The sequence below is a fragment of the Acinonyx jubatus genome, chromosome A1, assembly GCF_027475565.1.
Source record: "Acinonyx jubatus isolate Ajub_Pintada_27869175 chromosome A1, VMU_Ajub_asm_v1.0, whole genome shotgun sequence".
NCBI classification, from domain to species: domain Eukaryota; kingdom Metazoa; phylum Chordata; class Mammalia; order Carnivora; family Felidae; genus Acinonyx; species Acinonyx jubatus.
Window position 1 is genome coordinate 129,848,055 of NC_069380.1, and position 23,270 is coordinate 129,871,324.

The window sequence follows — 23,270 nt, forward strand, 5'->3', positions numbered from 1 at the left end:
GCATCAGGCTCTGTGCTGACATCTTGCACTCTGTCTCTCAAAATAAATAAACATTAAAAAAAATAAAATAAAAACCCACCCAAGTTCAGCTTCCTGTTGCTGGGAAGGCTTAAGAGATGAGTTTTCAGTGGAAAAGAATATGAGCTTTATTCATGAGGCTGGCCACCTGGGGAGAAGGCGGACTCTTGTCCAAAGGCCAACTTTGAAATTTGTCTTGCCCTGATATTTTTAAAGTATGTTGATCAGTTAAGGGAATACAGTAGTCTGTGATGTTTCTTGATTAGGTGCAGACTCCACGATGCCCGATACAGAGTTAGCTTTGTACTCAGGTTGTGCAGAGAAGTTCCTTGGTGCCCCGGGTTGATTGTGCAAAAAGACCTGATTCCTTGGTACCCAGGGGTGATTGTACAGGAATACTGTTGTTTCTGCAAAGGAGGGCAAGGTCTATAGATGCACAAAGGGAGGTCAGTAAAGTCATTCGTGTGACCTTAAAAAGAAAAAAAAAAAAACATTTTGCTAAAAGAGGGCTGGTCTAATCAGCAAGCTGAGGGGCCTTCAGGTGGACTTCCTGGCCTCTGTGGCCTGGGAAAGTTCTGGTCCCATATTCCCCAGGGCCAATGGTCTGCAAATCTTGGAGAAAGCCAGTTAGTTCTGTTACAGATCAAGGGCCTTAAGTCAGCAGGCAAGGAGTGTGTTAACTTGAAGCAAGTTAACCCTTAAGACCAGCTGGAGTGCTGTTACATGTTCAGTTGGATCAGGAGAGTAGTAGTAAGGACTAAGGTTTTGGTTTTTTTTGTTGTTTTTTGTTTTTTGTTTTTGTTTTTGTTTTTTTTTTTTTGTCTTTGGTCTGTCAAATCTTAAGCTCCTATATAAATACTGTGCCACTGGGAGCCCTAAATATTTATTTAATGAATAAGTGGAATAGAAGAAGTGAGCTCCTAGGTATCCTAGAACAATGTGCAGAAGGTTTTCCCAAACAGAAGAATTAAGCATTTAGGAGAATAGCCATTTTAATAATTTCAATGACATTTAACTTGTAATCGGGCACATTTATGTTGTTGTACTTTTTTGACTCTCAGAACCATCGACAGTTCACCAGTTTTCCTAGGGTTTTCTCTTATGTGAATTTGCCAGTAGATCTTTTACTGTCCATTTTTCTTCCTCCCTTTCATTTATGTATTTGGTTTTTCACAGTGAAGGTATTTTTTCTCCTAAAATCAAGTATTTAAAAAACAAGCATTCTTTCTTGGTAAAATAGACTCAAGTAGGACTTTTATGAGTGTATTTTAGGTTAGACACTAGCCTCTCTAATAAGTAGCTGTCAAACATCAAGCAAGAATTCTTTCAGACAAGTATGCAATGCATCTTTAATCATTTTAATGGAGCTCTGTAATATTTTATGACACATCTATTTCATATAATGCCTTTTTATCAAGCAGCATAAAGCTAAACATTTCATTAAAATTTTGCCAACGACAAGATCCTTAGACTTAATTATTGACTCATGAAATAAACACAATTCTTTGCCTTACACCACCTTCATTCATCCACTTGGGGAAAAAAAAAAAAAGAATGATAATCTGGCCTTTCTGTCATTAGTGATATTTGGAGAGTTAATGAAGTAAATATTTTTAACCACATGGAAGAAAGATGCTCTGTGACTTCAAAGTGTGACTATAGAGTCATGAAACCCTGCCCTTATCCAAACATGCTGTTATTTATTTTTTAAGGGAGAGTGTTCATTCCAAGTGGTCACTTTAGGACACTACATGCCTCCAGAAGTTGCTATTCACAATTATTTTGAATCTTTTGGAATGTCTAGTCAATTTACAAGTAACAGAAATGCTTTCAGGATCGCTTTTATAAGTACTTGTTTTTGTTTGTATTTTTTAATCAAACTATTAACTCCATTAGAACACCATTTTCATTTGCTAAATTTGAAAAATGATTTCTGCATGACTGTGAAACTCTTCCAGATTTTGCCACTATTAAGGATATTAAAAGATTATTTGAAAGGCTATGAAAGCAATTTCAAACCAGTGGTTTAAAAATAGTTTCAAACAATGGCAACGTTGTTAGAATAACTTTGCATCCTTCCCAGAGTGACTACTCTAAAGGGGACAATATTTACTTGAAGGCTAAAGTTCTATGTCTATATGTGTATAGGCATAGATATACTTATTTTTTATATGTACATTTGCATGTTTGTTAAATAATTTGAAATTCATAATTTGAATTGTAACCTAACAATTTATAGTAGTCCACAATAAAATGGGGACATAAAATGCCCACATTAAAATATCTTGTTTTGGCTCTAGTATTCGATAAAGTGCATAAAAAAGGAATCATATTGATGAAAACTAAGTATTCTTGTTTCTTTAAACATCATCCACTTAATTAACAAGGTGTTTTTTTTGCTTTCTTAGATTTTGAAAATATTGGAGGAAATGACTTGAATGGCAAATCTCTTGGAAAAGCTAGCTAAGGAAATTAGATCTGTTGCATTTTTTTATCTTGATAATTTTCTCTGTAGCAAGCAGAAATATTATAGATGGTTATATTAATAATAGAACTGACCTCATTCTATAATCTCTTTACTTGATTATTTCACTGGTTTGATGGCTGGAAAAATGTAGAAACAATCAGTAGATCATTAGCACACATATTTAAAGCAGTTTCAAAACATCCTTCATAAAATTGCTGAGATAAGCATGAGAGTTATTCTGAATTAGATTTGCCTGACCTATTTAGAAGCCTGTTGAAAAAATTTATCCAAGGCACCAGAATTGAAGTGTGGACACCAATTCAGGCTGCTTTTTTAACAAATAGTATAGGCAGGTTGGCCAATGATGTGATGAATAAATTGAGAACTATTTACTTAATTAATGGAGCTAGAAATTAAAACTGAAGTGTATTTTTCTGGCCATATTCTACTCAAAATTTTGGGTTTGAGGTAGAGACTGTTCTTTCTCAGACAACTTGTCTCCTGGAGAATATATAAATTGTGTAATGAATATTTATATGGCTGCACTTGGCTGATTTAAAACCAACTAAGGCTTTATGGTCCTAAATAAAGCCTTCTCTCTTCTAGTCAGGCATTATTGTTTTTGCTCACCAACCATATCCTTTCCCAACTTAGTGTTTTGCCTTATATTATTTTCCTTGCTCAAGATACCTATTTCTCTGCACTCTCCTTAACTAATGCTGTCTACATCGTTTCTATCCTTAAGACCCAGCTGTAATACCACTGTTTTCCACAAAGCTTTCCCTGACTCCCTAGTTCTTGTTTTCAATTTACCAGGCAGTTGTAGTTGTTGGTTACTATGTTTTTTATTATTTAATTAACTTTGTCCTTGAACTTATTCTCCACCTAGATTTTTTTCCTTGAAGGCACAAGTCATACCTTAAATATATATATATTTTTTCTGAATCCTATGCAGCAGCTAGAACACTGGATAATAGCAGGACATATCGGCTTATAAGGTTAGATCTATAAGGTGAATTTATTAATCAGGTACTGAGGTAAAATTTCTTAATGCTTCATAATTGTATCAGTCATTGTTCTAGCAGAAAACAGATTGCAGGCTCAGATGGGGTAATGGAGAAGAGTTTAACTTAAAAGGTGTGCCTGGATTAAAATACACCAACAATGGATGGTGAAGTATCTCACGACTATCTGTAGTGGGAGCCATTATCATCCCTAGGCCTGAAGGGTAAGAGAAGAGAACCATTACTGAAACCCAAAGACAGTAGCTATGTGGAGGGAAAGGCTGTGTGACTATAGCTCTGGTCTTTCTGTGATCAGGTAGGGGAGCAGCTGCAGGAATAAATACCCCAGCTTCAGTTTCTTCCAGTCCTCTGATGTCCTGTTTCGTTCTAGTTTAATTCAGTTACTAACATGCAAGAACACTTTATTTATGAATGATGTATTTCATTTGAACCACCATCCTTTTTTCCCCCCTTGTGATGTTAGTTGGTATGGTATTGGTATACATGCCATCTCAGTGATTTGTTTGTTTCGTCGTGTGTTGTCTTTTGCTTATACTGTGCACAGGTGGAGACCTAGAACTATGTGCATGGTCATTGGTAAATCTCCCTTCACCATTCCAACCATTTGATTTGGCTGAATCAATCAAGGGTGCTCATTTTTGTCTTTGTGCCATTTTCATAGATCATTGATTTTCAGTCTTGGTGTATGTGGTTCTGAGTGTCGTCATTCTGATTCAGGCAGGTTTAGGATAAGGCTTGAGCATCTGTTCTTTTACAAAGCATTCACATATTTCAGATACACAATACGTGAGAACCACTAGCAAAAATAGTCACTTTGACCCAAAGGTTATGGCTGTTGCCCCCTTTCTCCTCATTGTATACGTAGCATCATCAAGGCTCAAATGCAAATTTGATTGTGCTTTATGTACTCTTGAAAGCAAAATAACTGTCTTAGATTTTTCATTTTGTGAAATGCTTATGTTATAGGATGCAAAACATGTGGCTTCCATGTTAACAAATTTCAAGTTTAGAAAAATCATAAAACATTTCAAATAAACAATACAGAAAATAATATAATGAACACTCATGTTCTCATCCCTTAGTCTTATAAAAAATAACATATTACTATTATTAATGATTTTTTAAAAGCCCCTTTAAATCCCTTCTTAGAAGTTACTATTATCTTAAGCTTGGTGTCTGTTACTCCCTTTAGTATTTTTAAACTGATGCTACAGAAACATCAATAAACAAAACATAACATTGTTGCACATGCCTTAAATTTTTTTTGTGACTGTTACTAAGCTCTGTTCTTGAATGAGCATATTTCTGCAGCATTTTTTCCTTGTTTAACATAATGTAGAGTTTTTTCTAGATACATGTAGCTTTAGTTTACTTTTATTATACAGTATTACATTGTATCCACGAACAGAAATTTATTTGTCACATCTATTGATGACCATTTGGTATGTTTGTAGTGTTTTGCTTCTGCAAAGTGTTGCTAAAATGAACATTCCTATATGATATATTTTTTAGGGTTTTTTTTGTTTACATAAACACTTAGATGTATAACTGTAAATCAGTAGATGCACGTTCTCTTACCAGAGTTTGCCAAATTGCTTTCCAATATGTTCGTGCCTCGTTGTGCTTTATGAGTCTCTTGATGCTGCTTCCTACCATTTTAATGTGATATTATCAGACAATGTAATGGTTATGAAATGGTGTCTTATTTTAATTTTAACTTTCGCAATTTCTGGTAGAATTGAGCACTTTTCATATGACTGCTAGCCATTTGGTTTTCCTCTTCTAAAAATGGTGTTTCTCAAAGTTTTGCCGCTTTTTACCTTACTGACCTAAATTGTTCCAAGATGAGTTATAAATAATATGAAGAAATAAATGTGGCATGCAGTTTGTCATTGGAATGTCCCTAAAATTATTAATCTTTTAACCAATTGTGTAAAAGAATTTCCCAGTTCAAAAGTGATACCTGAATAGCAGCATCCAGTGTAGTTTCTTCGCATTTTTCTTTAAGTTCCTCTGAAGATGCAGAGTAACATGAAAACTCAACATAAAACCAGAAAAAAAAAAAAAAAACAAAGACAAACACACACACACACACACACACCCCACATAAAACACAAAAACCAGAGAAGTGACCTCAGGAAGCAGATTGTCCTCTGGTGAGAACTTCCCCACATCAGCACCTTCCTTTCCTATGCTACTCTTGCCTGTTGATGCACACTGCCTGGTGAGTATAAACTCGGAGGCTTCTTTCTGCTCCCTCAGTCACTTCCCTCAAGTATGCAGGTCTTCTGCCAACTAGCAAACTGCGAAGACATCCCTCCCACCCTCTGAGATACCGCTCAGTAAGGCAGGGACTTGTGGATATTCCTTTACTTTCTGTGTTCCATGCAAATTGCAGGACGTGAATAAGCGGAATGTAGGGGGTTTGTGGTGGGCGCCACAGAGCATTTGGAGACCTGCAGCCCAGAGAACCCTGTTGACAGTGTATGGAAGCAGTTGTACTCGGACCTGTCTTCATGGGTCCTGTCAGTTCTCTCCCGGGGAAACGGATAGGCCATAAAAGCTGGTGCATGACATCCCCTCTGAAGAACACCATAGAGAACAGAGAAACAGGTGGCTGACACCCTGCTAGAGATAGCGAAACCATGCGGAGCACTTTGTGTTTATTAGCAAGCTCTGCCACCATAGACCCGAGCAGGTGGCCAGAAGAGTGACCGTGGTAATTTTTTCACCTTGTCTGTATAACAGCAAGCCTAGGCAGATCTCCCTGGGATTAAAGGGTATAGGGAGAAAAAGAAATAAAACAAACTTAAATGGCACCCCGAAATACTGTGGAACAAAGGAAGGTTGATTATTAAAGGGGGTTGTGATGTAACAATAATTTCAAGGTCTTGATGGGTAGTAGCACCATGTTTTTCCGTATTTTTATATTTTATGCCCATATATTTTGTAGCCTTAGCCCTTGATTTGTGCCCCAAGGATTCTACAATTAGTGAAGTATGTAGCCCCTTCATTTATTTTGTCAAGTTGAAATTTTGGAAATCCTTATCAGATTTCGTAGGAGGGGAAAAGGGCAACTGCTGGTGTTCTCGAAACACTGAACTTAAAAGAAATGTCGCAAGTTGAATCAATTTCATTGGGCTGTCTTACTAATCGCCGTTAAAATTGTTGTGTGTGAAATTATTGATGTTGGATTTAATCATGAGTAACTGTTCAGAATGTAGGATAAGTTAGTGCGTCACATGTGCAGAAACATTTGAAGAAGGCAAGGGGAACCATACATCCAGGAGCCGCTGGGGGCCTCACTGAAGAGGAAGACAGAAGAAACAACCAGTACACCATGGCTGTTTCAGGATTATTCTTAAGTCACATCTTCTCAGTACACCATATAAGAGCATCACTGAGTTTCAGAGAGACCCATGCTGAAGGCCTGTCTATTCAGAACACCTGTCTGTAGAAGCATCTGTTGCCACATAGTGAGAGACTGGACAATGATAACCCATTACCTGTGTCCTGATGTGGATTCCATCATTCTAAAGAAGGGCGGGGGATGGGGGGGGGGGTACACAAGGGCAGTGCAAACTTTAAAAGTGAAAAAAGTACCACTTCCCATATGGTAAGCTAGGAGTGTGTGTAGTTTTTGTGAACTCGGTTAACTCATTGGAGCCTGTTTTATTTTTAGAAGAGTTAAAGGGGAGTACTTCTGGAGTACTTCTGATGTCACCCAAAAGCTGCTCAGGACTGAAAGTAGATCTTGAAGCTTGGAACTAGTTACTACTTGCCTGTCTTACCTCTGCTTTTCTTACTGTAGTCCTCCTGGATGCCAGCAAAAGGGGCGGGGGGGGGGGTGATGTTTTTGCCTCCTTTGTTCCAATAAATGGCTTAAGACAGAGCACTTTCCCCCAACTTTGAACTGTCTGTAAGGACTTCAATCCGCTTCACTCCTCATATCCTTACAAATCTTAAGGTTCTAGAAAATAAGAACCTTTTCCTCACAAAGTAGTGAGAACAGTTTAGGAAGTTACTTGACTTCTCTAGGCCTCAGTTTCTTTATCCATAAAATGATCTTAACAATCCTTACCTCATGGGAATGTTCTGATGATTAAAGGAGCTAATGCCACTTTATAAGTACTGTGCTCAAAATAGTATCTAGTATTTAAAATAATACTAACCTTTGACTTCATGTTTTATGATTAGAGATTTTAGTTTAAAAATAACAAAGTATATCTCTTTATGGCCCTTTGCTAAAGAGAAAGATGGGGCGCCTGGGTGGCTCGGATGGTTGGACATCCGACTTTGACTCAGGTAATGATCTCATGGTTTGTGAGTTTGAGCCCCGCATTGGGCTCTGCACTGGTGGCGTGGAGCCTGCTTGGTATTCTCTGTCTCTTCCTCTCTCTCTGTCCCTTCCTCACTTGTGCTCTTTCTCTCAAAATAAATAAATAAAACTTAAAAAAAAAAACTTAAAAGAGTAAGGTTTTCTGATGGATTCCTTCATAGATGTTTATAAATAATTTGAATACATCCAGTAATCTATAGTTGTCAAACTACATCTGATGTCCTGAATCTCAGACTGTGTTCTAAGATGGATTCTCTAAAAAGTGAATCTTTGTAAGCTTTATGAGGCGGGGACCAGCTTCCTTCGGTGGTGTTTGCTAAACTACCCTGGTGATGCCAGTAAATTGTGCCTTGACTTTAAGCAGAGTGAGGAAGTAATTTTTTTTTTTTTTTGTCTTACCTCTGCTTACTTGCTTATTCACTCAACTGATTGGTGCCCAACACTGTGTCAGCACCACAATAAATTACACTGTCAAGGAGCTTGCAACTCAGCAGCGAAGACAGGCATGGAACAAGTAATGAAAAGTGTGATGAATGTTCTGAAGGAGAACTAGAAAGGTATTTAGTAGAAAATAATCTTTTCAGGATGTTCCCCACCTGCACCCCCTTCGGAAAGGGGTATTTATGCTGACTTGAGGGATATGGAAGTACTCTCTAGGGGGTGGAGGTAAACTTTCTAGTGATCCAGCAGTAGGAGGCAGAGGAGGGAGCCAGTGGAGTGGAGGATATGAAAAAAGGGGGGACTGCTGGACTTTAGAGCCGCGTGGGGTGGAGTGTAGACAGCAGTCTGGTCAGCAGAGCACAAGGAAGCCTCTGAAAGAAGCAGCAGAATAATGATTTGTTTTGCATTAACATCTTCAGTATGGAGAATAAAATGTTTCAGGTTTTCATGGAGTAAAATTTTGGTGACTAGAACCATCATTTCTGGCCTGGAGTTTTTGAAGGCACACACACATTTGCTTATTGTTTAGAGAGTACATGGGATGAAATATTTTTCTTTCCCCACATTTCTTCCTTGGTCTATTAGAGAGATTCTGTTCCACTCTCCCTTTTCGAAGGAACTGGTGAGGAAGCTTCTTCAGTCCACCTTAATCCTCTTCCCTCCCATTGCCCCTCCCTTTTGGACTGTGAAGTTCTCCAAACATATTCTAAGAATCATGACTTGAACTCTCAGTGACCTTACCAAATGACAGGAAAAAGTTTTTCTTGCAGTAGTTAACAGAATGGGAAGCTTTCAGTTATAACCTGAAAACCTCTGCTACAAATAGCTTGAACTTGTCTAGAAACGTTTGATTATGTATCATGTACATTCATGAATGACATTGTAACAAAGTAAAAGAAAGCTCTGGAGCCAGAAAGAACAAAGGTGGGCAGAGCTTGGAAAGTAGACACACAGAAACTATCCTTGCTGTTAGAGTGAGGTCACCTAGGTTCACTAACGGAGGGGCTTCTTGTTTTATTCTGGTTTTGGTTTTTTCCCCCAAGGGCTTGGGTTTTAATACTCAGACTCATCCAGGAGGCCAGAATCCTCAGGTATACATGAGGGCAGGCAGTTGGCAACTGAAACTTCCCACACAGCCAAGATTTTGAAAGGCCAACATTCTCAGTGTAATAAGAGATTAGAAACAAAAAAACAAAAAAACAAAACAAAACAAAACCAAAACCAAAAAAAAAAAAAACAACGTCCACAGACACAGAGATTATACAGAAGTCTGTATTGGTCTAGTTTGAGCAGATTATGGAGAAAAGTCTCATCTGAAAATTTGCTTTATGAAATTTTTTAAATGTGAAAAATTTGAAACATACTCAGAAATAGAATTGTATAATGAATCCTCATGTATCCATCAGCTTCAATAGTTATTATTCTTTCATTCTTTTTTCTACATTATGAAATTTGTTTCTATATTATATAGTTGGACCTGTGAATGACCAAAGCTACAATATTGATCTCTAGCTCAGGACCTTTAAAAAAGATAACAGCATTATATAGCACATCCACATTGAACTTAGTTCATGTATAATTTTGCTCATTTGTCTCAAAAATCTGTATTTTTAAAGTTGATTTCTTGGATTTAAGATTTAGTCATTGTCTACACATTGCTTTTCATTGATATCTGATATCTCTTAAGTTTTTTCCTTCCTCTTAAAAATTCATTTATTTGTTGAAAAAACCCAAGTTATTTGTTCTGTAGAATTTTTCATATTTTGTATTTGGCCAGTCATATCCTTATGGTGTTATTTAACATGTTCCTTTATTCTTCATTTAGTAATTAAAATGGCTTTTAGATTTAGATGCTTGCTTGATTCAGTTTAGGTTGTTTTTTTTTTAAAGAATACTTTATAGATGGTGTTGACTACTTTTATTTAAAAAATTTTTTTCCTTAACATTTTTATTTATTTTTGAGAGACAGAGCACGAGGAGGGGAGGGACAGAGAGAGAAGGAGACACAGAATCCACAGCAGGCTCCAGGCTCTGAGCTGTCAGCACAGATCCCAACATGGGGCTTGAACCCACAAACTGAGATCATGACCTGAGTGGAAGTTGGACACTCAACTGACTGAGCCACCCAGGCACCCTAGTGCTGACTATTTTTAATTGCACTGCATCAGGAGGCACTTGATGTTTGGTTGTTGTTATGGGCTGAATTGTGTCCTTGCAAATTCATTTTTTTTTTTTCAACGTTTATTTATTTTTGGGACAGAGAGAGACAGAGCATGAACGGGGGAGGGGCAGAGAGAGGGAGACACAGAATCGGAAACAGGCTCCAGGCTCGGAGCCATCAGCCCAGAGCCTGACGCGGGGCTCGAACTCCTGGACCGCGAGATCGTGACCTGGCTGAAGTCGGACGCTTAACCGACTGCGCCACCCAGGCGCCCCTCAAATTCATTTTTTTTAACACTTATTTATTTAATTCAAGAGGGGAGGGAGGGTCACAGAGAGAGAGGAAGAGAGAGAATCCGGAGTAGGCTCTGTGCTGTCCGTCCTGCTATGGGGCTCAGTCCCACGAACGGTGAGATCATGACCTGAGCTGAAATCAGGATTTGGACCCTCAACCAATTGAGCTACGCAGGTGCCCCACAAATTTGTATATTGAAGAGTTAATTCTCAGTACCTCAGGATGTGACTGTTTTTGGAGATAAAGCCTTTAAAGTTACAATGAGGCTGTTTGGGTGAGCCCTAATCCAATCTGACTGGTGTCCTTATAAGCAGAGAAATTTTGGATTCACACAGAGACATCAGGATGGGTGCCTACAGAGGAAAGACCATGTGAGGACACATGAGAAGGCAGCCATCTAAAACCCAAGCAGAGAGATAGCAGAAGAAACAGTCGTGATGGTCCCTTGATCTTAGACTTCTACCTTCCAGAACTATGAGAAAAAACTTCTTTTGTTAAAGCCCCCCAGTGCCACAGGGCGCTTTGTTATGGTAGCCCTAGCAAACTAATACAGTTGTTCTCTATTTAGTTATGATTTGCTTAGTTAAGATATTAGGCTTGATCTTTGAGTTCATGTGGTACAGCCTTGTACCTACATTATAAAATGCTCCATCCTTTTTTTTTCCCCTAATGTTTTTAGTATCTACTGATGGTGTTTTTTTCCTAAATCTATCATTTTATTAAGGGGTGAAAAATGGTGATTATATTGATAATCCTACATTTATGTAGGATCATTTGAGCATGATGCCTCAAAATAGCATGATGTCTCGTGAGTTTTTCCCCGTCAACTATTTAGTTACTGTAAAAATAGTATGTATAGCAAAGGTAGACTTGATTCTTTCTATAATTCATCTGTTTTCAGATTAAGACATCCTTTAAATAACCTGAGAATCCTTAACTTCAGATTTTAGGGCTTGAATTTATACTACCAGGATGACCCAAGGATCCCCAAACTGAGAAACTTAACTACAAAGCATTCTTTTGTTGGTGATACCCCTTCAGCACCTGGCAGATAGAAGGTGAAACTTTTTCCTGGAGGAACAGGTCCTCTAACAAGGCCCCACACTTGTCTCATGGTAAAGATGAGTTTATATTCTGAGATTATGAAACCAAAGAGGAAGTGAGTGAGAATTAATAGACATAACTGAAAAAAATTTAGATCCCCAGAAAATTTAAGTGGGCCCAGGGCTTATTATTTTGTTCTTTTCTGTTTCCATACTCACAGCCTTGTAGATCTCCTCTGTTTTGTGGCTTTAGAGAACCATCCTCATTTAAATCTCCTCCTCAGATACTGTAATTTACAAGTCCAGATTCTGGAATCCAGCTGTGTCCTTAATAGTGATACTTGAAAGTCAGATAGACACCTCAGATTTCATACATCCAAAACTGAGCTCCTGACCTGCCCCTGCTTTGTGTCTGCATCCTTGCCCATATCACCACCACTGCTACCACCGTGATCTGAGTCCTGTCTTTTGGCTAGATTACTGCAGCAGTGTTTTCCCATTCAAACAGAGTTTATCTGGTAATTGATAGTTTTAGTAACTGTATTTCTACTTTATACTTAGAATTTTTATTTACAACTAAATCTTGGGGCACCTGGATGGCTCAGTCTGTTGAGCATCTGACTCTTGATTTTGGCTCAGGTCATGATCTCAGGGTCATGGGATTGAGCAACCCCCCCCCCCCCCCCCCATCAGGCTCCACACTGTGGAGCCTGCTTGGGATTCTGTCTCCATCTACCCCTCTCCCCTCCTTGCTCTCTCTCTCTCTCTCAAATAAAAAAACACCAAGAAAACACACACAAAATATAAAATGAAACAAAATCTTATGCCCTGTCTCTGGGAGCTTACAATTTATAGGAAGAAACAGATGTACCCATTAATATAATACCTGGTGGTACAGTGACATGAGTACTGATCAGAGGCTTATGTAACACATGAACTAGTCAAAGGTAAAGGCTGCTCAGGAAAGATAAAGCAAACAGTAATAGCACCAGGAGCTTTAAACCCTTTTGGAGGGAAAATGATAGGATAATTACCTAAATAAACAGGCTCAGGGATTTTGACTCTTCTAGGTCAGTGCTTTCTCCACTGGCACATACCCTTTTTCTTTCTTTCTTTTTTTTTTTTTTTTTGTCTCTGCTATCAGTCTTTTGCAGTAAGCTAGTATGGCTGCCTCCATAGTCAACAAAAAGCCTTTCTGTGTAACTGTTCTTTTGGCCCAAAAGAAAAATGGATTTTGAAGCCAAATCAGTGTGCTTTTCTGTGGTGCCACTTTCTCCTCTGAATCCTTTCTTGATAGTTGATACTTGACCCATCAAAAAGAATATAGCTGTCCAGTAAAAGCATGGCAAGTTAGCTACTTATTATCACCTTTCAGTTAAGACCATGTGTCGTATCATGTTAATGTATTTCACATAAAGTAAAGATATTTCAGCCCATTTTTACCTTTCTGAGAAATCAGCATGAGAAGCATCTGGGGAAGTAAGACTCTGTTTAATCTCAGGACCAACTGGTTATTGGGATGTTTCCCTCCACAAATCATGTCAATTTTGTGTCTTCTCTCTCACCCAATTGGCTTAGAATCCCTGTCACCCTCCCATATGTTTTCACAGTCCATGTATTCGTTATTCATTGTGTTCTCTCACAAAATAGTAGTAGGGCCTTGGCAAGTACTTACTGAATGAACATCTGTAGCTTCAAAGCACAATTTAAAATTCATTTTAAAGTATCACCTGATTTTATTTTCTTCTTGCTACTGTCTCTTCTTGGTCCAGTCAGGAATATTGGTGGTACTTTTATTTAAAATATGGTAAGCCTACTTTAGATTGCTCAAAAATCTCCCAAATGACTAAACCTATTCCTTGGAACAAAAAATTGCAGACATCATCTGGTGGTTTCTGGTATTTACATATGAATACAAATATACACACAGCATTTTTGTAAAGTGTATTTTGCTTTCCTCACAATTCTGTTAATTCTGTATGTAATTTCTACCCTTTCTTAAATTTTCCCCCTAAGAAAGTAATGTCTGAGGAATAAGTGTATGTATGGGTACTCCACACTCTTACTTTGATTCATCTTTAGAATTTATTCCTTCTTTTACCAAAGAATGGTAGCCGTTAAAATGGGTGACATTAATCAAATACAGAAGTTAGAAAATGTGCCTCTTCAGTACCTTTTTTTTTACAATTCTTAAAAGTGTCACTTGTATTGAAAAGCTGCAGTGAGCGTTCAAGACTGAACATCTGACGTAGGTTTGGGAGAGAAAGAAAAGGAAAAAGGAAAAATTTAAAAGAATAAAGAGGTGGTGTTGCTTTATAGTATGTAGCTTAAGAAGTTCCTGGAGAAGGTAGGAAATAACTGGTAGATACTACAACATCAAATGCATATTATCTTTTCTCCTTAAAGTTGAACATGCACTGCATCCTGCCTGAGAGTTCAGCAGTTCCAGGGCAAGTAGGAGAGAAGGGAGAAGAGGGGTGAAAGGTAACTAGATGGGGATTATGTAGTTGGAATTATTCAGTACTTGGTTATCATCAGAAGTTGGGTGCTTTTCAAGAAAATGGTTTCTGGATATGAATACCAAAGTGTATGCAGAACCATTTAAGCAGTTCAAGTTGTTGAAGTTGACTTCATCATGTTTGAATCCTGAAGTGTATAACATAAGCAGTTACTGAAGAAGATTGAGCTCTCTCTCTGTAATTTATGACAGTTTTAGAAATAATAATTTGCTGACTTTAATTACCATTTTAAACACCCTAGCCACCAAGTCTAGATTGGCAGAACTGACAGTTTAGAAATCACCCGATTCAGTCTCTTACTTGTTTTCATAAAGCATCTCATACATACCGTTGAGAAATTCTGAAAACTAATGGAAAAGGAATCTTTTTTTAAAAAATTTTTTAACATTCATTTATTTTTGAGACAGAGAGAGACAGAGCATGAACAGGGGAGGGTCAGAGAGAGGGAGACACAGAATCTGAAACAGGCTCCAGGCTCTGAGCGGGCAGCACAGAGCCCGACGCGGGGCTTGAACTCATGAACTGCGAAATCATGACCTGAGCCGAAGTCGGCCGCCTAACCGACTGAGCCACCCAGGAGCCCCTGGAAAAGGAATCTTGAATTGTAAGCCAGCTTTCACTAAATTATATGTGTTCTAGAGATATCTATTGAACCACAGAAGGCATGTACATTCCACTGGAATCTGGTCATATCTGTAAGACCCCTTTTTAATTTCTGCTTAACTTAAGATTACTTTTTGGGTCCTGTTGTGTTCTTACGTAGGTCACAAACAATTGTAATGACTGTTAGTTTAAAAACTCATTTATATTTTTGCAACTTTTCATTGACAATTGATTGCAGTATTTATTAGTACTTCTTTTCTTTGGCCTACTTGGGTTTGGCACATTTTATTCTTCTGTGTTCACAGCACATTAAGATTCACTATCAGCAAGGGGAAGTGGCATGGCCTCAGTTTACAAAGTAACATCTGTGCCACTGACTCTCCTTAGAGTTATTACATATAATGTTGTACTCATGTGAACAGTCATGGTTCCAAAGCCCACTTTGGAACATTGGTGGATTACTTCCAGGGTAACTGTGTCCTATGTAAAAATGAGATTTCTCTTTTGTTAAGAACATTCTATTTTTTTTTAATATTATAAAATACATATATTCTCATTTCATGAAATATATATCAAAATATACTATATATATGTATATACACACGCGTATATATGCGTATACATTATATAGTTACATAAAACTATATAAAATGTTCTCATTTCATGGAGACAGAATTCCAGCATACAATTCCTGTATACAACTTTTAGATGATGAGTTATGCCTTAGTCTACTGTCTAAAAATAGACCATGATGCTTTTAAGCCAGAAAATCTTATACACATTTGTAATTTAAGCCCCCATAGGGTATGGCGAGTGTATTTCTCAATCAGTAATGGAATATTTTCTTTCTGATTTTTGTAGTCATTATCTAAAAAACCAATATCCTATCTCATCAGCATCAAATATGCTCCCATGGGCATATTTATCTGTAGACCTACTGCTTCTGAGCCAATCTTCAGCAGATATAGGAGGTATAGATGCTTCCTCATTTAGGTAACATGATAGCAACATGATACTGAGTTAACATGGTATTGAGTATTGAGGTTAATATCACCTCTTACTCTAGTGTGGTTTGATTAGATTTTTCTTAATATTTCTAACTTTTATTTTATTTGCTCTGAGATGGTCTAAATTGGCTAAAACAGTGTAGTGTTTTATTTTCTAATTTGGTATGCATTACTCATTCCATATTTTTACCAATTTCACCTCCTTTGGTTCTAATTTTTAAGAAATTCATAGATAATTGATAAGGGACCTCTAAATTCTTTGTCCATTTTACTCTTTGGTATTTCTTCCTTATTCACTAACAGATGACTTTTAGACCAAGGAAATTATTATTGAGTCTTAATATCTAATGAAATTTGACTTGCTAGGTTTGGACTTGCTTGGGACCTCTCTCTCCTTTTCTGTAAGATTTCTCTTTATATTGATTTTTTTTTAAGTTTAACACATCAGACAATAAAAAAGACATTTTGTATTTCATGCATAGAACCGTGTCTGTCCTCAGCCTTTCCCACCATTTTATTTTAGAAGCACATAATTTCTCCGATTTCACAGGTTCACAGCTATAGAGAAATTTTGCCTCAGGAATAATTAAACGGTCACCCATACTTGATTTAGATGCTAGTTGGGAATTAGAGCTGATTTGTGAATGGGTTAAGATTTGGGGGCTATTAGGATAGGGTGGATGTATTCTGCATCTGAAAGGACGTGTAATTTGGGGGGCCAGAGGAAGAAATGTTAAGGACCGAGCTCTGTCTCCCATCCACCCCCACCAATTCCATGTGTTTAAGTCCTAACCCCAGTATGATGGTATTTGGAGATATGGCCTTTAAAGATGTCATTATGCTTAAATGAGGTCATAAGGGTAAGTCCCTAATCCAATAGGACTGTTATCCTTATAAGAATGGGAAGAGGCACCAGAAAAGTACATGCACGGAAGAAAGGTCATGTGAGGATAAAGCAGCTGTTTGGAAGCTAGAAAGAGACACCCAAATTCCTGGCACCCTGATACTGGATTTCTGGTCTCCAGAACTGCGAGAAAAGAAATTTGTATTGTTTAAGCCACCTAGTCTATGGTCTTCTGTTATGGCATCCCAAGTAACAGGTAACATATTGACAAGGTAGAAATTTTTCCTATATTTAGAAAACCAATGTTGATATCAAGTTTCAGAGGAAAAGCTATTTTGAATTGCATAACTACCAAGGAAGTAAATGAATCCTACTTTGTTAATGAATAATAACTCTGAGTAAATAGTGCTATGTTACATCAAAATAATTATGTACTTTTTTTTAAGAGAGTGAGCACTAGCAGGAGAGAGGGGCAGGGAGGGTGGGGGACGGGTGAGAGAGAGAAAATCTCAAGTAGGCTGCACACTGTGCTTGATCCCATGACCTTGGGATCATGACCTGAGCTGAAATCAAGTTAGAAGCTCAACTGACTGAGCCACCCAGGTGCCCCTTGATGTATTATTTTTAGCTAAAGTCTGTTGTTTACATTGGGGTTCACTCTTTGTGTTGTATATATTTCTATAGGTTTTAGACAAAAATAGTACCTTGTATCCTCTGTTATAGCATCCTACACCATGGTTTCACTGCCCTCAAATCCTCCTGTGTACCACCTACTTATCCCTCCCTCTCTGCCCAAATATTACATGATAATATAAAAAGATGATGAAATTGCTTGAAATCACTAATTTACAATTGTCTTTCTTTACTGTTCTGATAGAAAAGTTAGAATTCTTTTCTAATGAAATACAAAAATGCTTTTATTGATGTTGTTGTCTGACTGATGTGTTGAACTTGAAAGTTGTCCCTGTGTGACAGTTCTTTGCATTAGTTTTTTCTGTCTTGACCCATTCCCAATTGTTCACGATTTGGATTACAAAAGGCTCCTTTAGTATTTAAACTATTCTTTGGTGGTGAAAGGGATCAGGACTCTTTATCCGCTCCCTTATAAACTGATTTTTGACACATCAGTATTCTAATGAGCAAGCCCCAGGGGCACATTGCTACATATTCCCCTGTTTTCTCCCATTTTTCCTTGGTGATAGGTAAGTAACCGCTCTGTAGGCATATAAGGAATATGCATCTCTGACTCCTTGTCCCATTGGAATTCCCTGACTTCCACCTGTCATAAAAACTGGCCTTGTATCCATCCAGGACTAGATGATGAAAGTTGCCACTGTAGACATGGCACCATATTGAGCATTATTTATCTACTGTTTTCAATCAGAGGCAAGCATGGGGTCATATGGTGGTGGGAACAGAAGCAAGGACTGACTTTGAAGTCACTGCAAGTTTTTAAAGTAGTTCCTATATTGAAATATGATACAGTATGAATATGAAAAGTAAATGGATCACAAGTGTATAGCAATGAATCTCCACACTGAGAAACTAATATTGCATTAGAATTACTATATTACTAGTCCTGCATCACCTTAGTTTTTAATTTCGCATTGTGTCCCAGCAGATTTCTTTGAGCAGCACACTCTTTGAATAAGGAAAACAGTGTGGGAAAATATTTTCCAGGATCTTATTCTGACCATATAAACTGGTGAGAAATGTTCTCATGGGGTGGGGGAGGTGTCTTTCTGCTCATTAGTAATACTGGAAGTATTGAATATAAATCTAAAAGTTGAATTTAAACATTCAGGCTGCATATATATACACGAATACATGAAAAATTTAAATATGGTACCAAGTAAATGAAAGTGGTGCAGTTGAGATGAAAATCAAGAGAATGAACAATGTGGTAATGGAACAAAGAAACGTGCATGTGTGTGCACGACAGAAGTATTGTTTATACATGTTTTCTCCTCAGTTATCAAGGAACAAACCTGCTAACCAGTGTGATTTATATAGTTCTAAGAAGGTGGAAACATCTTCAGCCCCAAAGAAGAAAAATGATGCCTGTGTTATAACAGGAACTTAGTTTCCTTTTAACTTATTCCTTTCAATCCTTGAACCTTTAATTTCCTTTCCTTTTATTGTGTTTGCTAGTAGTTCTGCTACAAAGTTGAATAGTGTGGCGAATATGAGTATCGTTGTCTTTTTTCCCTGATTTTCAGGGAGTGCTTTTAAAGTTTCATGATCAAGTATTAAACTGCTAAAGATTTCAGTAAACTCTTCGTTTTGCCAGGTTGAGGAAATTTTCTTCTATGATGCAGAGGATTTTCATGTTTTAATTATGACTAAGTATTGAATTTCACCAGAAGTTTTTATTTTGCGTCTTTTAAAATGGTCATGTGTTTTTTTTTTCTTAAAATCTTTTAGTTTGTTGAATATATTGGATAGATTTTTTTTTCCCATTTTGTACCTTCTTTGAATCTCTGAAAATAATCCTGTTTGGTGAAAATGTTTTTTTTTTCTTTTAATTGATGGATTCTGTTGGCTAATATTTTATTTAGGATTTTAGCATTTATGTTCATAAATAAATTGGTATATATTTTTCTATACTCGCCTTGTCTGGTTTATGTATTCTTACAGATGTAAGGATATCCTTATGTATGCTTGGTATGTCAAGGTTATATTATTTTTTTGAAGCTAGTCTTCCTTTTATATAAGTTACATAGTTATAAAGTCATGTAAGTTACAAAGATTACCCATTTCTGAAAGTTTTGGATAATTTTCCAACTAGAGCATTTTTGTCTGGACCTCCCTCCCTTTTTTATATCGGTTTTGGAGGAGATATTTTGAGTTCTATTTTAATTTTTGAAGTTGTGGTTTATTCATGTTTTCTAATTTTAGGTTAATTTTCAAAATTGATACATGTCCAGTTTAAATTCATGAGTAACAAAGAAGGTGAGCAAACCTTAGAGACCCAGGAGTGTGGAATTAGTCCTGTGCAAAATGCTGATATTTAACCATGAAAAAGTTGCAAAGGTAGATGAGGGAATGAAACTTCTTTATGGAGGTTATAATTCAGTTGTTAGCTTTAGAGAAAATTTCAACTTAATTATAAATATGTTTCTGCATAGGGACTCATAAATACTTCTTAAATATTTTAAAGGATATGGTGAAAAATAAGACTTTCATAGGCAACGTTTTGGGGATCACTGTTTTGCATGAAGTAACAATTCTCAGAACGTGGTCCACAGTCCCTTATGTCTCTAAGACCTTTGAGAAAATCAGGTCAAACTGTTTTCTTGGTAATATTAAGATATCATTTGACTTTTTAATTTACAATTTTTTAGAGTGTGCGAGTCGGGGAGAGGGCCAGAGGGAGAGAGAGAATTTTAAGCAGGCTCCATGCTGCTCAGCACAGAGCCCAACGCAAGGCTGGATCCCACAACCCTAGCCGAAATCAAGAGCCAGATGCTCAACTGACTGAGGCACCCATGTGCCCCTTATTTACCTTTTTTAAATGTGTTAACATGTTCATTAATAATGCAAAAGCAGTAGTGAGTATAACTGCTGATCCCTTAGTAGAATCAAGGCATTGGTGACAAACTGTGCTAGTACTCATTTTATTCTTCACTGCCCTCACATGCTGTTAAAAAACTGTTGATTGAAGCAGTACATATTATTGATTTTATTAAATCTTTCCTCTGAAATCCATACTCTTTAAATATTCTGCGTGAATAAAAAAATAAAGAATGCATAAAGCATTTCTGCAGTACACTGAAAGCTGATGGCAGTCCAGAGGAGAAGCCCTTTCACATGTTTTAGTTGAGAGCTGCTCTGTACACCTTTCCCTACTACACCGTGTTTCCTTGAATGATTGACAGAATGTAGTTGTTCCCACTCGGGTATCTTGTAGTATTTGTTGCAAGTGATCGAATTTTAACTTTAAACAAAAATTAGTGCTTTGGAAAAGTTGTATCCAACACTGTGAGCTTGACTACGGTGCCATAATTAAATAACTTTTTTGCTGATGTTGATGGTGATATTAACACACATGGCCTTTTTGAAATTCTGTAATGAAATGTGTTGATATTTGAGAGATATGCATAACTCAGGAAACCTTTATTTCCCAAATCCCCAGTGCATTGAGGAAATGCCACAAAGTGTCAAGAGTATCAGGATGGATAATGAAGTACGGCAAAGGGAAACCTATGAACAGGCAATGTGGAGATTAAGTAGGTATTACGAGCTAGCTTGGTCCAAGAGACAAGTGTGGGACAGGAGATGAGGTCAACATGACCAAGACTGTGACAGGTAGGAAGAACTAGGGTCCAAGGAGAGCACTCCATGTTAGAAAAATGTATATATCTGATCTGATCAGAACCGGAATAAGAGATGAGGAATAGGATTTGTGAGAAAAGCAGCCAAAGACTACTCTACCTGAATTCCTTAGGCCTTACCCACTTGTAAGTTGCATGGCAATTCTATGAACAGTTAATACCAGGATTCTACACATTGTTATCCACATCTGTTGACTCAGAACCCAGCCCCTCTGCACAGTCCCTGCATGTATTTCTGAGCATTATGAGATGGCCCCTATGTACTCAGGAATGAGTTCATTTTTGTGTTGGACCATTTCCCAAGATCACCTGTCTCTGTTGCTTTTCTCTTTGTTTCGATAGTACTCTCTAGTCGTTACCTCCAAGTCCTCACAGTGTTAAAGCCATGTGGTGTTAGGTGTGTGCTGCCCCAAATTTAGACTCGAGTGTATCACAAGAGTTCAGAAAACAGTTTCCGGTAGTTTACTTCTACATTCCCCTCTTCCTATTACCATTACTAGTATCCAGGGTGCTGAGGTGAGGATGAGTTTGAGTTAGCAGCCAATAACTATGGTGTGTTCAGATTTATTGAGAGATGACCATTTTGGTAATAAGTTCATTTACCGTATTTGGCTGTTTCCTTGAGCATAGATTCTTTGACCGAAGCCACCTCAGCTCTCTTAGAAATACATCACTGTTGGGTAGCTTCCGCTTCTCCTTTTAAGCTTAGGTACGTGTAAACATAGCTTTATTTCTTGGGCTCCTCACATCACTGGCAAAAGGATTTCTGTCCATTCTGCCCCACTAATAGTTGTCTAGACATATTTAACACTTGGTATTGGAAAAAGACAATTTGTAAGCTGAGCTGTCTCCCAGATCTTGTTCATCTGATTTCAGCAAATGTTTGTTGGGTGTCTTTTTTGGTACCAGGTACCATGTTTGATTGTAAGAATATGGAGTTGCAAAGAATACTGTGCTCTTTAGGAGTAAGTTGATAGGACACACATACACAGAGGTAAGTGTAATGCAGCGTGACTAGTGCTGCTGTAGAGGTGTGTGCAAAGTACATTGGGAACATGGAAGAGGAAACGGTTGTATTTTCCTGGGGGTGCTTCTGTAAAAGAACGCTTTGAGCTCAGCCTTAAAGGGTGAAAAGCATTTCTTAATGTAAAGTCAGCGGTAAGAGAAATGACATTACAGAAGAGAGAACAGCAAATTTCAAAGTATGAAAGCAGAAAAAGTAATTTGGGGGAACTGCACAAAGATAAGCATTAGTGTTGATGTGGAGTATTCATGGAGGGGATACCAAGCTTGACAAACATCTTTGAGTCCGATTTTAAAGGGTGTAAAAAGGCTTTGTTTTTTGTTTTGAAGAGGAAAAACTAAATGATATTCCTATTCTCCTTGAAGAAAATAGTCTTAGTCATATGAAGAGGCAATCAAAAAGTATGCAAAAATATAGAGAAAAGGCATTATAGAGGATTATACAAATATGTTAGGACACTGAATTGGTAAAAATACTATGAAGTTTTAAAATTTGGACTTTTTACTGTATGTGGTAAACATTGTTTTAACTTTTTACTCTGTGATAGTTGTAGATTCAAGTGTGAATTGTTAATTATAGATTCACAGAGAGATCCTGAATATCCTTCACACCATTTACTTAATTGACATCTCACCAGTTACATGCACTCTGTTGTGTGTATTTAGTTCTGTGCACTTTTATTGCGTGTATAGATTCATGTGAGCACCATTGCAGTCAGATTGAGAGCACTTCCCCCACAGAGATCCCTTGTGCTACCTAAAGGGCCTTTTTTTGACACAATAGGGAGCTTTGACTGCATTCTGTGGGTTGGTGTCTCTCAAACTGTGGCCTTTGGGTCACTCTAACAATAACCTAGTGTTCTTTTTAAATATACCAATTCCTACCATAGAAACAGTTTTCTACCCACATTCTCTGGGAATGTGGCCCTGTGACCTACATTTAAATAACACCCCCAGGTGCTCCTTGTGATGAGAACATGATGCAAACACCTGCAAGGAGGAGGTCTGGATGAGTGTCCTCTAACTGGAGCATGACAGAAGGCATACATGCAATTTAAAAATTCTGGTAGCCAAATCAAAGTAAAAAGAAACAAGTGAAATGAATTGTTACAAACATGAAATTAATCTAAAATGATTGGTATTTAATGATTG

At 37.5% G+C, this 23,270-nt stretch overlaps 1 protein-coding gene across 4 annotated transcripts in view; it reads left to right on the forward strand.

Moving 5' to 3' along the window:
- Window positions 1-23,270, forward strand: part of RNF180 (ring finger protein 180) — a 205,970-nt gene that overhangs the window by 1,394 nt on the left and 181,306 nt on the right. The gene's annotated exons all lie outside the window — the stretch shown is intronic.